Raw genomic sequence first — 16598 nt, forward strand, 5'->3', positions numbered from 1 at the left:
TTTTCGTTTACCAAAAGTTTATCTTGAGTGATTCTTAGCTCTAGTTTTTTTGTAAGTTCTATTAGACTACAAGACCGTGGGATATTTTTTAGGGATTATTTGACCCAGCATGAATAACAAATTTATATTCAAAAGTTCTGTAATCATTTTTTGTGTCTAACTATGTGCATCGATTCTTACGTTCTATAAAACAAACCAAAAGTAACACTTACGCTTCATCACTTAATGATATTTAACTCGCTTAGTCAGAAACTTTTAAGAAAGCATCTCTGATTGTTTTACTCTGCTCGTTGTTTGAGTTTTAGGATCTCAAATATCGTATATATAGACTACAAGCCCATGAAACATTTTTAATGGGTCATTTGACCCAGCGTGGAATACATTTAAATCAATACATAATATTTATGTAACAACAACTTAAGAAACTAGGCCGTCAATTTTTATCAGTACAGGTGACTACACGGGTAAGGTAAATATCAACTAATCATATTTATTATACATAAACAAAATATAAAATTTAAATTTTAATATTAAATTAAAAAACAGAGCAAATCTTGCCTAAAGCTTTAGAAAAATATTTTATAATTTTTTTTTATTGAAATTAACGTGTCTCGACATCTATGGCCATTGACACGGGTACAAAAACGTCTGGAGAATTACATTATACATATAAGATTATTACATTATATAAGATAAATACAGTAAGTTACATTAGATTTGGAAAAATGTAGTGTTACAAACTTTGTTTTTTTTTTAACAATGTTAAAATATTTGTTATATACGACAATATAATCTGCAATCTTTTAAAATGTCAATTAGAGCACTGTACACATTTGGCGAACTAAGTATCTGTTTCAGGTTACCGGTTATATTATGCGGTAGTCTATATATTCTATAATAACTGCACTCAACGAGTAAGTGTTCTACTGTAAGGCGGTAAGAATCACAATGTTCACAAGCAGGTGGGTTTTCGGAAGTCATCAGGTATCCGTGAGTGAAGCGAGTGTGTCCTATTCGGAGTCTTTGAATGATGAGTTTGTCCCTCCTAGTCATTGTAGGTATCTTAAATGAGTATACAGTGGGATTGATTATGTACAGTTTTGTGTTTTGTCCATTCCAATGATTTTGCCATATTTTACGAGTGTTTTGTTTTATGGTTGTAGATCTTGATGAAGTTAAATTTTTTCTTGGCTTAGGTCAGAACAACTTGCTTTTCTTGCTGCGATATCTGCAGACTTATTTCCGGTAATCCCCACATGAGATGGGCTCCAAAGAATGGTTATTGATGTTCCTCTGCTGTGGTTTTGATGACAGATGTGTTTAATTTTTTGGACTATCGGATTTAATGAGTATATGTTGCCAATGCACTAAATTGAAGAAAGAGAATCAGTGCATATAGCTAGAGATTTCGTATTAGGAGAGGTCATTTCAAGAGCTTTAAGGATACCATATAATTCTGCAGTGTAAATACTACAAGTGGTTGGTAGTCGGTGTAGAGCTAAAGTTATGTTTTCGGTAGAGACATCACAGCCAGTATTCTTTTTATCTTTAGATGCGTCGGTATAAAGAACTTTATTGTACTGTTTCGGATTTATTGCTTCTTGAAATAATTGTCTTAGGAGGTGGTTAGGAGTGTCTTCTTTTTTATGTCGAGTTAGACTAGTATTGAAAGCAGGTAGCTTATTGGTCCATGGAGGATTATTGGAAGTACTGATGGGGGTAGTTATATTCAGGTCTATAGCTGCTAGCAAGGGATTTACTAATTGTGGTAGGGGGTAAACAGATCTGTCTCAATTTTCAGGGGCGTGGTGGATGTTAATGAGCTTAAATACTGGGTTTTTTGGGTTGGCTCAAACTCTAGTGAAATAGAAAGAGAATAAAAGCTGACGACGTATAAAAAGAGGAGGTTCCAAAGCTTTAATGCACATGCTTTCGGCCGGGATAGATCAAAATGCACTTAGACATATACGTAAGGAGGTCGTTTGTATCAAATTTAGGGATTTAAGATAAGTATTACAGGCGGTCATGTAGAGTATGCATCCATAATCTAATCTAGAGCGAATAAGAGCTGTATAGATTCTCAATAACATATTTTCTTCAGCTCCCCATTGATGATGTGCAAGTGTTTTCAATATATTTAGTTTACCAGAACAGTTGTCCTTTAGATTTTTTAAGTGTATTTTTCAGTTTAACTTCTAATTGAATATTAGCCCCAAGATTTTATGATTATTTACTGTAGATAAAGGAACATCGTTTAGATATATTTCCGGGTTTTCAACGCTTTGCTTTTTGGTAAATCTTAGTAACGTAGATTTTGAGCTGGAAAGTTTAATGCCGTGTTATGTGGACTAAGAATATACGTTGTTTCCAGCATTTTGAATAAAATTTGATGTACTGGATATGCTCCACTACAGTAAATAAGTAGATCATCAGCGTACATCAGAGCTTTTACCGGTTGGCGAACTTCTTTTGAGATGTTATTAATTGCTAAGTTAAACAGAATTGGACTTAAAACAGAGCTTTAAGGTACACTATTGAGATATTCAAGAACATTTGACTCATTACGTTTATTGCAACTTTAAATTTACGGTAATTTAAGAAGTTATCTATGAACGTGTAAATATTGCCTGTAATATTATTATCGATAAGTTTCTGTAATATTACATTCTTTAGAAAAGTATCGAAGGCGCTTTCAATATCGAAGGCTGCCACGACTGTATCATGTTGCTTATTGAAATTCTCGGTTATATGGTTTTGTAGTAATACTAAATTGTCCATTGCGCTTTGATGTGGTCTGAATCCCGGTTGAATGGAGCTAATTATATTGTGCTTTTAAGAAAACCAGTTAAGTCTATTATTGATTAGTTTTTCAATTAATTTGCATATGCAACATGTTAATGAGATCGGTTTATAAGAGGATGGCTCTATTGAAGGTTTGTCGGGGTTTTTTTATTGGAAGAATGATGGATTGTCTCCACAGGTTGGGAAACTTTTCGTTGAACCAAAGAAGATTACAGAATGAAAGTAATTTTGTAAGTCCATTGATAACTAAATTTTTGATGAATATGGAGGGTATATTGTCAATTCCTGCTGCAGAATTTTTTAAGGTAGATACAGCAAAGGAAAGCTGTTGAAAAGTAAAAGGTGCGTTTAAAGCAAAAAGGTCACCTTAGAGATCTGTAGTAGAAGGAAGATCTTTATGTTGAGTCACAGTATTTGTGCAGTTGTCGTTTTTGCTTTTATTATGAAAATGAGTTGCCATAATTTTAGCAATTTGATCATCTTCAGTTACTACTGAATTATGATAACTGATCGCTGAAATTGACAAGTGTGTTGTTTTCCCGTGCATTTGTTTAATTTTTTTCTAAACTTGACTGGAAGGGGCGTCAATAGATATGGAAGATATGTATTTATTCCAACAGTCTTTTTTTGCTTTGTTTTATCACTCTTCGCGCTATAGCTTTTGAGTTGTTTGAATTTAATCAGGTTTGACTCAGTTCTGATTCTACGATATTTATTTAATGATGTTTTGCTTTCTCGGATAGCTTTCTTACATTCAGTATTCCACCAGGGTACAGTTTTACGAGAAGATAATATTGTGCATATTCCAATGTGCGTTTGAGCAGCCAGGGTGATTAAACTCACTAGGGAGTCTAGTGCTATATCAGGATCTTCTGGTAGTTGTAGCTGGTTGATCTTGTTTTCAATGAAGTCTGAAAAGTTCTTCCAGTTAGCTTGAGATAATTTCCATTTTGAAATTTTTGCTCTGGGTTTGCTGACAGAATTAGAAATCAAGATAGGTAAGTGATTACTGTCATAAAGGCAATCCATTGTAGTCCAAGTAAAAAGTGGTGTTAACCTTGGGTCACATAAGTTAAGATCAATTGAGGAGAAAATACCACTAGAAATTTTGAAGTATGTCCTGACGAAGCAAACAAATTTTGCGATAGCTCGATATTATCAAAGAGTTTTACTTTTACTGCCCCTTATACACACATAAAAATAATAATCTAGGGGACAAAAACAAAATGCGAGATTACAGAAGGCTTCCAAATAAATTATTTCAAATATTTTGAATAAAAAGGTATAAACAAGTGTCTCGAATAAAAATATACATTTTTTCTTAGAATGATCATAATTGCTCTTAGGAAACTTAAAAGAGAACTCCGTAAGTCAAAAAATGGTAACAAAAAAAAATTAAAATCTAATTTGTTACCCCTCAACTCCAAACAAATTAGTCTTTAGGTTAAGTTAGTATAGTGTATGACCTTCACGGTTATTCATTACTATTCTACATCTGTAAGGCAAACTCATGATTAGATGGTCAATGTCTTGCTACGGTATTCTGTTGTTCTACTCCATTGGACGGCCCTCAAACAGTTGCGGTCTCATATTACACGCAAAATTTTGTTGTAAAATGCGTCTGCCCAATGTATCTTATACATGCTCAATTTTGTTTAAATCTGGCGATTGTGTAGGCCATGGTAAAGCCTCAATTTCATTATCTTTAAGGAATGTTGGTACGACTCTACAGTATGCGGACGCGTTTTGTCATGCATTAATTAAAATTAGGGACCAGGTTGTTGTGCAAAGGGTACAACAATAGGTTCGAGAATAATACCGCGGTAGTCTGTTTATTTAGAAACCGTTCCAGACAAACGAGATTGGTTCTTCCACCAAGAGTAATGCCAGCCCATACCATTATACTGCCGTCTTGCTGTCCATGAAATTCCTCCATGGTGGTCATTCGTTCAGCATTGCCGGATTGTCTTTAAACTCTTGTTCATCTTGTATCTGGTGTTCTTGTGTCCACTGAAGTAGATGAGCCGCGACATCCCACAGGTCTTCGAGCATTTAGCCGTACTATTTCTAATAGTTTTTCCACTTACAAGTACCTGATGCGTATCTTGTAGCCTTATTTGTAATTGTGATGCAGTTACAGTGTGATCTCGCAAAGCCTGCAAAATTATAAAACGGTATTCATAATCTGGTTGGTTATCCTTATACGGCCTGTACCACGTTCACCAATATCTCCAGTTTTTTGACACCTTTACCACAAAAATTAATAAAACTTCTGTTCGTGTGGAGGACCAACGTGTGGATCAACGTGTCTTTGACTTCTGCCAGCTTGAAGCATCCCGGTAGGACGCCACTGCGTTTTCTGATTTAAATGATGTCTCTCTATTATTCGCAATTGCAAATCTAAATAAAAATCTACATAGACATCGTTAATCAAGTACCAATAAAGAAAAATTACTTCTAATCCTATAGACAAAAAACGCATATTGAAGTTTTGTTAAATTTTTTATTGTTATTCTTATCAGCATTACCGTCCAACTTGGTACAACAATCGGAAATACAACAAAAAAGATTAAAAATATAAATTTATTCTTGCATTTGCAGCTTACATTGATTTAAAGCTATTAACATAGGTGTTTCTGGATTATTTTGATGTGTGTAATTAATGACTGCAGCCAAACATTAGTTTACATAACGTATCATTAAATCATTAAATCTCAAAGAACAATACCCAGAACTTGGCAGGCCTTTGTTCACAAATGAAACGCATTTACACAAAAATTTCGGACTCTTTTCCCTATTTGTCACAGTCGACATTTTTCATAAAAAAGTTCGCCAAAATTTCGCGATTACCAAAAATGAAAAATCGCCCCAGCGTACTCTGACCCTTTCGTCGACCAAGAAAAATGAAAACTCATGTTTCCCTTCACTTTCCAACGCCGCCATTCTTTACAGCCTCCATTCAGGCTTCCCTGATTCATCAGTCGCTTTATCATCACTTTAAAATGAGTTTTGGTATATCGTCCCGTTCTTCCACCCTCCCCATACATCGCTTCCTGTTTTATTATGTCTTGTATAAATCCGTTTATTCTGATGGCCGTTTTATTTTCCGACTTGATATGAAATGAATTATTTGGGTTAGAGTTTCCGTATTTCAAATTAGGATTTGAATTGAGAGGACAGAGCCAAGGGGAAATGTCCAGCACATATTTCGTTTTGTCTTGACAAAACAAACTAACTAATTCTATTTTAAAATACACTGCAATCAAAATATATATATACATGGTGTCCAAAAACGATCTTCATAATAGAAAACTACAAAATCTAGAAGTGATGTTATGGAGAAGTAGATCACCTTATTAAAAAAATGCATCCTAAGAGAGCTAGAGCTCTTTAAGGATGGCGTCCTAACATCGTTGTCTTTTAGTTGTTAAAATTATCTTTATTTATTTCATCGAATGTATCCAATCGTTTAGTGGAAAAAGTATTTTTTAATTTCCGTCTTAAGCGACTCGTTTAGGAGGGATATTAGTAGTTTTTATTCATAACTTTTTTGTCTTTTAAAATTTAATTATTTTTAAATACCTTTTAACAAATTTTCATTTTTTTATAAAAAGAAGTGATTCTCTTATCTGAAGTCCCTCCGACCCACCATTTTCGAGAAAAAATAATTCTGATTTTGTCAGAAAATTCATTCCTAATTGTAATAGATGACTAGAGAATAATAGGAAATAAAAAAAAACAATTTCGACAATAATAAAATTTTTATTTTTATTTTTACTTTTTATTTTTAGTTAAATTGTTACCATTGAACGACCCATCAGAATAGGTGGGTTCCAATAGGTAACAATATAACTACCTCCGAAAGTTGGGAGCCAATGTGTAACCTTTAATGTCTAGGTTTACATAATTTTTAATAAATCTCACAACTTTCTTTGGGAGCCAGTTCTTAGGCCTCGTTTAGCTCAGTCTATCAGGTTTGAGAAGTAAATGAACAATGAGTTTGGCCGAGACAAATAAACCAAGATATTAACTAATCATATTAATTGTATATAAAAAAATACATAAATCGAAAATTTTAATATTAAACTAAAATTTAACAAAACAAATATTAAAGTGGTATAAGGTTGAATGCTCGAATAAATGAATTTTAATCAAATAAAAGGCAGATATCGAGCACAGTTTATTTATTAAATCTTGCCCAAGTACTTTCGCTCCTAGAGCATCTTCAGGGGCATCTGCAATAAGCCAAGAAACGTTTTTTCAACTGAAAAAAATTAATTAACTTCGAAAAAACTCAAAGTTGATGGTTGATAAAAAAATTTATGTAATATAACGTTTTAGACGTACTTCGTCAAATTTGGGCTATACAACGATATATGGAGAATGTCATCAACATTAAATTATACATTAACACAACGCGACACAAGGACAAACAGTTTAAAAATTTTTAAAAAACGAAGAAGCTACATATTGGTTGGCATCAGGAGAGAGAATGGCTCCTGGTCTTAATGGAAATGTTAAAGTGACATCTGACATATGACAACTTAAATGGGCAGTTACAATCATGGTGATAGATTTGCACATTTCAAAATTCTATGAAACTGAGCATTGACCAAAGGTCCAACTGACACTACTATAGAAAATCAACTGATGAAATATGAAATTATATAGATTACTTTATGTAGATTGCATAATCCAGATCTCACACTCAAAACTATCTGTAACAATTAGGGTGTTAGTTTGTGGGCAACTGAAACTAACGTAGAGTATGAATGCAAGAAACAGATTAAACAATATATTAGAAAGTAAGTGGTTGACTACAATAAAAGGTCTACCCAGCACTATCAATACTTTAGAAAAGAAGAAATCGAACTAAGAAATTGAAACACTAAGAATTAAAAATCAAAATTGGAAGCAGAGTATAAAAATGAGGTATAATCCAAATAGTTCAGTTAAACCCACAGTCACTGGGAGAACCATAAAATTAAAATGTCAAAGCATTACTCAAGACCAACTGACCAACATTGCTAAAGCTTTATGCCCTCCAATTATAAAAATTGGCAGGAACCTGGTCTACCTGGCCTCTCGGCATACGACCGTTAATCTTGAAATATACAACTGTGGAGATGGTATATATAAATTACGAAGAGATATGGAAAGTGTGGAAAGAAAGAATCAACGCCAACTACAGATCAATTGATCCTGAGCCAGCTAGTTTTGTAAATTATTGAGGAATAAAATAGTAATGTTAATCAAAATATGAAATTAATAAATTTTTATTGGGTATACACAGTGCAGGAAGTCTAAACAGCCTAGCTGGATCCCCCACTAGGTGAAGGTGCAAAAAAGTTTTTAAAAATAGGTTTAAATTTAGTACAATCTTAGTCTTAATACTCAAATTAATTCTGGATATTTGTTATTGGCTTCAAAGGAATGCAGAATGTAGTGGTTAGTTAGAATGATGTAGTTGAATTTAGATACTTTCATCTTCAGGTGGTCATTGGGTTCTACTTAGCAGCTGAAGTTATTGCTGCATGGTCGACCATATGTTGAATTCCTCACCTAAATAGGATAGACAAAAATTAATTAGGCCAAAAAAACTAAATAAACTTAACCATGTGTTAACTACTGTATGAAAATTAGCACCAAGCACCAGCTTAAATAAGCAAAAGACAATATAAAAACAAATAATCTACCTCCAGTTAGAATGACATGACAGAACAGAGTTATCAACTGATAGACACAGTGTCTATAGTAGTGAACCATAGAAATTTATATGTTTCATGTCTGTGACATAGAAGAGACTTAAGTCAAATATAGGAAATAAAACTAAAATAAATGAAGAGTGAAAATGGAAAATAAAGATTAAATAGTATATTTTTTCTTCTTCTTCTAATGGCGCTACAACCCTTTGTGAGTCTTGGCCTGCTTAACACCATGTCTTCCATTCTGTCTTGTCGGATACTTTCCTTTACCACTGCCACCTGATGTTCATGGTTCATTCAAAGATTAAATAGTATATTTAGTTGATTAAAGAATTGTGTAAAGAATTGGACGCCAACTATTTTTAGAATAAAAATAGTAAAATAAAAGATACATTTATTAGATTAATAGACTCAAAAGAAATTTAAATAAAATAATTATTAAAACAAAAATAACAAACGTGTGACGTTTATAACGTTACAAAATTTAGATCTGTACTTGTAGGTATACTAGTAATTTTGCCCGTCGCGCGTCGCATGCGATGGAAGGTTCAATCAATCGCCATTTACATGTAAACCAAGTAAATATAAAGTACGCTCGGGTACTTTTCTGACTCTTCTGATTATTTTTTTACTATATCCTGTATATATATATATATACATATATATATATATATATATATATATATATATATATATATATATATATATATATATATATATATATATATATATATATAATCTTTGCAGATTAGTTAAATAGTAAACTCTTAAATATTGGGGAAATCTGCAAGAAATACTCTAATGTGTATCAATTGTTTCGCCGTACGTTTTCGCCAAAGAGAATTAATTTGGCTTCTTCAGGGCTGAAAGAGAATAAATTATAATTAGCTACCATATATTATCTATTAAAACATTATTGATCTTACCGTAACTTAGAATTGTAGAGTTAGAATATTAAAAAACTTTGCTAGTAACATAGTGGTGTTTTTTGTTACTATGTGCAAAAAAAGTTTTTTTATAAGGATTGAAATGTATGGTAGCTTCGAACTTGACACGTAAAGGCTTACCCAAGGTTAATCGAAAAACCCAATGCAACTACATTTAAAAGGAGGTAATTCTTTGAATTGTCGGCAATAACTAAATTTTTGATTTTTAGAAATGATAGATCCTCGAAGGTCCGAGATGAGAGACGCGTGTAGTTCAATGGTGGCGTGTATATTTTTAAAATAAGGAAAATAATAGGAAACTCGCACATAAAAATATTTTTGCGTCAACGGTAAAATTGTTAATTTATGTTAAATATATTTTGTTAAAATGGTATGTAAAAATATTATATTCAAAATATTACGTCTTAACAATTAATTGTGTAAGCCAGATGTACACACAATACTTTCATTCATTTATATTATTTTTAGTTTAAGAAATATGTACATGTTTATTTTACATCTCAAATGCTAAATTATACTTACTTACTTAAGCCGTCCTTTTGTACCTTACGGTGTCGAGGTGCTAAATTATATTATATTTTAAATCCAAAACTTTTTCCCTTATAATAATGAAATGTCACGAATATACTTCTGGTTCGTAATAATTTGTAATAAACAAAGCCTATCATTTATAAATATCTTAAAGTCATAACAAACAAGAAAGAAAATAACTTAAAAATATAAACGAAACTTTTAACTATTGTATCGTCTTGCATTTCCCCAATAAAATATCTTCAACTGCTTTTTATAAAATTTTCCACCATTAAGACATCAAACTGTAGATGAATTGTCAGAATAACCTTTTGAAAAACCCTCGTTAGTCATAATATGCGTTTTAAACTAAACACGACGTAGCATTCAAATTGAGCAATTTCCAAGAACACAAATATAATACCTGAAAATTTCCAATTAAATACTATTAAAATGGAAATAATAAAATTCCCGAAACAACCTTGTTTTTCCTTTAGAACTTTTATTTACAATCAATTTCTACATGAGAGTTTTTAGTAAATGTGAATGAATCTGTAAATAAGTAATAGTTTCGAAATAACTTAGTCGCTTTGTGATCGACTTCTAGCAGATAGAATGTACATTATTTATTTTTTTTAAATAAAATTCATATTCAAATATAAATACCAACTTCTTTACAGAAAATAATGATTCTAGACCCAGCAACCTAATGCAAACTGCAATTGTAAAAAACAAACTTGCCATAATAAGAATAATATAGTTATTAAGTACATACCTACTTAGAAACCAATTATAATGGGCTCGATAAGAACATCAACACGCGTGTCTACGTCCCACATTTTATCTTATTCTTTCTGTGTGTGTTTAATGCATGACTGCCAGTTGGAAGCGGTTATATTTTGTATGGCTTGGTCTAATAATAATTTGATATCTTTTAATTTAAAGGTTGTATTCTTTTGCGCTACCTCATTTTTTATTTGTGCCCATATCAGCTCGATGGGATTCAATTCACAATGATACGGTGGATTCCTAATACGGTGATGCCCATGCTCATGTGCCATTTCGTCTACTGCAAATCTGATGTATGAACTCTTATGTTCGCGCACTTTATCAAATAATTGAACTTTTATCATGGATTCATCAAAATCTATATTTAAAAAAAAAGAGGTTAATCTTTGTAAATGGGTATATTTTATAAAAACCCTTAAAAGGGCTACATCAAAAACACGAACGTTTTCGGAACAACAGTTCCATCATCAGGTTTAAAAGTGTGATAAGGTGCCTTGTCCATTATAATTACCGAACCAGGATCTACAAGAGTCAGTATAGACGAAAACCACTTTTCAAACACATCCGAATTCATATCCTCATGATAATCGCCCGTTTTGATTGAGGTAAACACATTTAAACCACCTTGTAAAAAACCTGAATCACTTCCAATGTGCGTGATAATGAGACGTCTTTCTTTGCCCGAGGGTGCTTTTAAGCCGGTTGAAAGTCCTTTAATGAAAGCCTGTAGCGCACTTTTAATATTCAAGTCTTGCCATACTTTGGATTTCGTATGACCCTCATTCAACCACGTTTCGTCCGTATAATAAATTTTTTTACCAAGTCGTCTAAAATCAGGAATTTTTTGCAAATATTTTCTCCGCCATATCACTAATTCGTCTCTCTCGATCAACAAACTTTTTCGATTTCTCTTCACATACCGAAAGTCCATTTCATGTAAAGTTCTTTGTAATACTCTCATGGATATTTTATTTAGAGTATCATCTGCGTCTGCATTAACTTCTCCTTGAATAGCCTTTAACGTGAGCAGTTCGTTCCTAAAATAAAATCCATGAACTTTTTTTCGGATTATACTTTTCGTACTATCGTCCAATACAATTTTTGCACGTCCTTTATGGATTGGTTTTTGGATAGATTTATTACCATGAATTATTCGGAAAACCGTACGAGCCGATACTTTCGTTAAATCTCCAGACAATGCCGCGACGTCCTGTATAAGCATATCTTGATATCTTCTTCGCAATCCCTCATAAACCGATTTTATCATTTGCTTTTCTCTCACAGATAACCAACTTTTTTTTATTTTGTTTATTAACAGATGTACTGCACGTTGGTTTTGATGCCATGATGTTACCCGACGGTACGCTCATGAAATACTACCAGCCACCTGATTTTAATGGTTATTTGCGGGTAAGTTTTCACAATGTTGCCGTATTGCATTAAGAATATTACTTTCGAAAAGAAATAACGGTGTCCGCCTGCCTCTCTATTGGCATTCAGGGTATACCTCAATGGCACGGATAAGCTGCAAGCGGTACTAAATAATAAATTTCGCAACAAGGCGAGTGTACCTTCTCTAGTTTGGACTTTCAACAGATGTAACCGGCAAAAATGATAATTGAGAAGTGGATTTGTGTGCTAATAAAGAAATAAATATATAGCCGCTTACCACCGAGTGTTAACGAACTACAAAATGTCTGCCCTGACATCTTATTAAATTTATAGTATAGTTCTTTTTGTACATTTTTTTGTAAACAGCTATGTTAGGTTAGGTTAGTAATATAAATAACAATAAAGTACATGTGAACACATAATTGGGATAAAATATACCAAAGAAAGTTTAGTTATTAAAAAAAAAAGAAATACTAAAATTATTAAAAAAGTGCCTAAATTAAGTTGATACCTGTACAAAAAAGGGAACAACGAAGTAATGTCATTATAAACTATGTAAGAGTGATAAGTCTTTAAGCATCTTAAGCCTTTAAAGACAATACGTATTATTTTATAAATTTTCTAAAGCCTTTATTTTTTATAAATAATGTTATTTCCTTATTAAATAAATATATTTATTTATTAAATATTTCTTCATAAATTTATACACCAGTGACGTATGAGCTATAATATACAGTATGATACAAATGTATGGAATAAATTCATTATTTCAGAAACAGACAACTTTTAAAAAAATCTTAAAACACGTCAATTTTAATTATTAAATGACCATCAACTGATATATTATATGTGTTGGACATTACGTCATCAGTGTCGGCGTAATGACGTAATCGACGATTTTTTTAAATACAAACCGAGGTCACCCGACAACTCTATGAAAGGTCTCCTTATTGTCTTTGCAACGATGTAACCATTTGAATATTTATTTCTACAGGGTTAACCAAAACTGTTGGTTTATTAATACAATTAACTTACAATAAATGTTTACTGCGCGTTCTGATGCGCCTTTTCAACTCATCTACATTATTCTCTCGATTTTGATACACTCTGATCGTTAAATATCCCCACAAAAAAGTCTAACAGAGTTAAATCTGGAGACCTTGGTGGTCATTCGATGGGCCCCCTTATAAATACCTGTCCACCTACCTGGGAAAACGTTATTAAGGTAATTTCGTACCTCAAAGCCTTAGTGTGGGGGAGATGTAGTATTTGGAAATATCTGATTCAGCTGTAGCAACAAATAATCCTAAAGAAATTCTAGATAACGAGAAGCAGTTAAGTTTTCCTCAAAAAAATATGGCCCTATCATTTGATTGTTTATAATGCCGGCCCAAACATTTACTCTTCCATCCAATGTGGATTTTCACTTGCCCAGTATCGATATGTCTGGCGATTTACGTGACCGTTTAGTATAAGAGACGCTTCATCAGAAAAAAGTACCGTTTGTATGAAACCCTGATCTCTGTTACATTTTTCCATAACGGTTTCACAGCATTCGATTCTTTTATCAAAGTAATTTTCTAATAGCTCCTGGACCAGATGTACTTTGTATGGATGCCACTTCTCCTATTTTAGCACTCTTACAACAGTTGATTGGTGGACATTATTATCTAATGCGATCTACCTAGAACTGGTATGGGGATTTTCTTGAAACGCCAGTACAACGTCCAGTTTCTTGGCTTCGGATATTGATTTTTTGTCACTTCTGGGAAGATCTTTAACACGGCCCGTTTCTCTAATTTTTTTTTTTTCAATTTTACTTACTGGTGATTGAGTAATTATTCCGCGATTGGGGTATTTAGCATTAAATATATTATGAACTTCTGCTTGAGTCCTCACTCTATCTCCATAACCAATCATGATTAAAATCTGGATTCCGTTCTGTTTCTGTTAGTTTTAGTTTTGTAAATACTGTTATTAATGCTTAAGAGTAAAAATTTGACTTCTATTACTTGACAGACTCACAGATCATTGATAAATAAAGACGAGTCAATGACAATTTTAATTTAAATATTTTTGAAAAATAATTTGGAATACTTACTAATTAATTTCAGATTATAATGTAGCATTGTTTGTTATCAATGTATTTTTTTTCATAACCAGTTAAAAAACACTATTTTTATTCCCAGTGGAGTTTCTTAGTATATTTTAGTTCAGTGAATGAATATTTATTGTAATTCCATGTTAAATACAAAGTTTATAATTTTGGCCAACCCTATAGAAATAAATATTCAAGTTGCAAAGACGATAAGGAGACCTTTCAAATGAGTTGTCGCGTGACCTTGGTTTGTATTTAAAAAAATCGTCTATTACGTCATTACTCCGACACTGATGACGTAATGTCCAACACATATATATCAGTTGATGGTCATTCAATAATTAAAATTGACGTGTTTTAAGTTTTTTTTTAAAAGTCGTTTCTGAAATATAGAATTTATTCCATACATTTGCATCATACTGTATATTATAGGTCATTAATCACAATAGTTAGCAATAAATCAACCGTATCGTTTCAAGAACAAAATATGACTGAAATGGACTATCCTACTGGACAAATAGTGTAACTTGACATCCTAGCCTTTTATATAGATAGATTTGTTTCCCCTTTCTTTTTATACTACATATTTTTAACCTTTTTATTTAGTTTTCCTTGCTCAATATAAACACCAGATTTCTGCATTTTCGGAATTTAACCATTTAAAAACAGTGTCGCCCGTTTTTTGGTAAATTATCGTTCTTTTCCTTTTCTTTCTCCTTTTTTTGTATATATCTGTCGCGTGTTCCTTACTTCCCTTATAATCACGATCATTCTCCTTAACAACTGAGCAGAGGAGCCTTTGAGATACAAAGTGTATCAGTGTTCTGAGCTTACTTCCCAAATTGTTGGGTATTTTACTCGTAGAAATTTTGACATTTTTGGCGTCCGGACGTCGGTCATTTTAGTAAATATTTTTTTTGGTGCCCATCGTATGTCGTTTTCTGCATGCTAAGCATAGGAGACATTGATATTTTTCGTAACAATTTTATTTTTTGTGATTATTCTTTTATTTTAAATCTTTTTATTTTTGTCGTATTCTCTATAATTCAATCATAGAATTATTATTTGTGGACTATTTTAAAATCTTCTTATCCTCAGGGCCGCCGCTACCATGTGTGCCAAGTGTGCGTCGCATACGGGCGGCCAACAATAGGGGCGGCCAAAAGCAGTTTACTGATGATAATACTTTTTTAAAACGAGAATAAATTCAAATAATTAAATAGTAATGATTCAGATCATTCTGTGAACTCTAATATTCCAAACAATAATAATTATTCAGTAAGTGATAATACTCAAATGCGTTTCATTGATCATGTATACTTCTTTTTTTCATCCTAATCTAAAAAAAAATGTCAGAAAATATTATGTATTGTATAAACTGCCGCCCTTTTGCAGGTACATTCATAAAACAGTTTCGGAAATACTTTTAATTCAAAGCGGCTGGCGGCTTTCGGACTTCCGTTATTTGGGATTTCACACGTAGATACTTTACAAGAATTTAGGCAAATGGTTGTAAAGTTTCTGTTATAATATTGTTCCTATGGTTATGTTTATAGATGGGTTATTATGTCTTATGTTCAGTCTTAGTTGAGAATTCGATGAATTTAGACACGCTTTTGATAAATGATTTTGTTTGTCAAATATAGTAGTGTACCCGTTTCTTTTGCACAGTAGGTACTGTATTTCGAAGTAACGTCGAGATCAGAGCAATTTTATTCGTATACGCGTTACGGCTACATATTATTTGGAGAAAAATTATTTGGACAACTTATTTGAAGTGTTTTTGGATTTATTTTGTTAAATTCGCCCGGCTTCGTTCTTAAGTGGTGATTTCAAAATGTTCGAAAGAAAAAAAAAACGACTTTCAGGCTTTCGATATAGAAAAATAAAAGAGGCAAAAACCGAGGAGAAAAAAAACTTAACGGTGCACTGCAATCATTTTTGATGAAAAACATACATGAAAATATGGAAGACTCGGATATAAATTTAGGACCTTCAACTTCAAGCGAAGTCCAAACCATAGAAAATAGTAGCAAACAATTGAATATTCTTTCGGATAGAGACAGAGGATTTGATGACAATAATAGCGATAGTGCGAATACTGATGCTGAAACGCCTAAACCTGAAACCACCAACCAAGACAAAACAATTAATGTTCCAGTTAATCTGGATTGCAGTGTAGGAAGCTCCAGCATATACTTGGTTTCAGATGATCCCGGAAAATGGCCTGCAAATATGAATCCAAGTGAAGTTCAATTTGTTGTTGAAAATTATCCTGAGCAAATTACAAAAATTAACTTCCCCAGAGATACAAATAATAGGAAATTTTCAGAAACTTATTATTATCACACATTA

The sequence above is a fragment of the Diabrotica undecimpunctata genome, chromosome 1, assembly GCF_040954645.1.
Source record: "Diabrotica undecimpunctata isolate CICGRU chromosome 1, icDiaUnde3, whole genome shotgun sequence".
Taxonomy (NCBI): domain Eukaryota; kingdom Metazoa; phylum Arthropoda; class Insecta; order Coleoptera; family Chrysomelidae; genus Diabrotica; species Diabrotica undecimpunctata.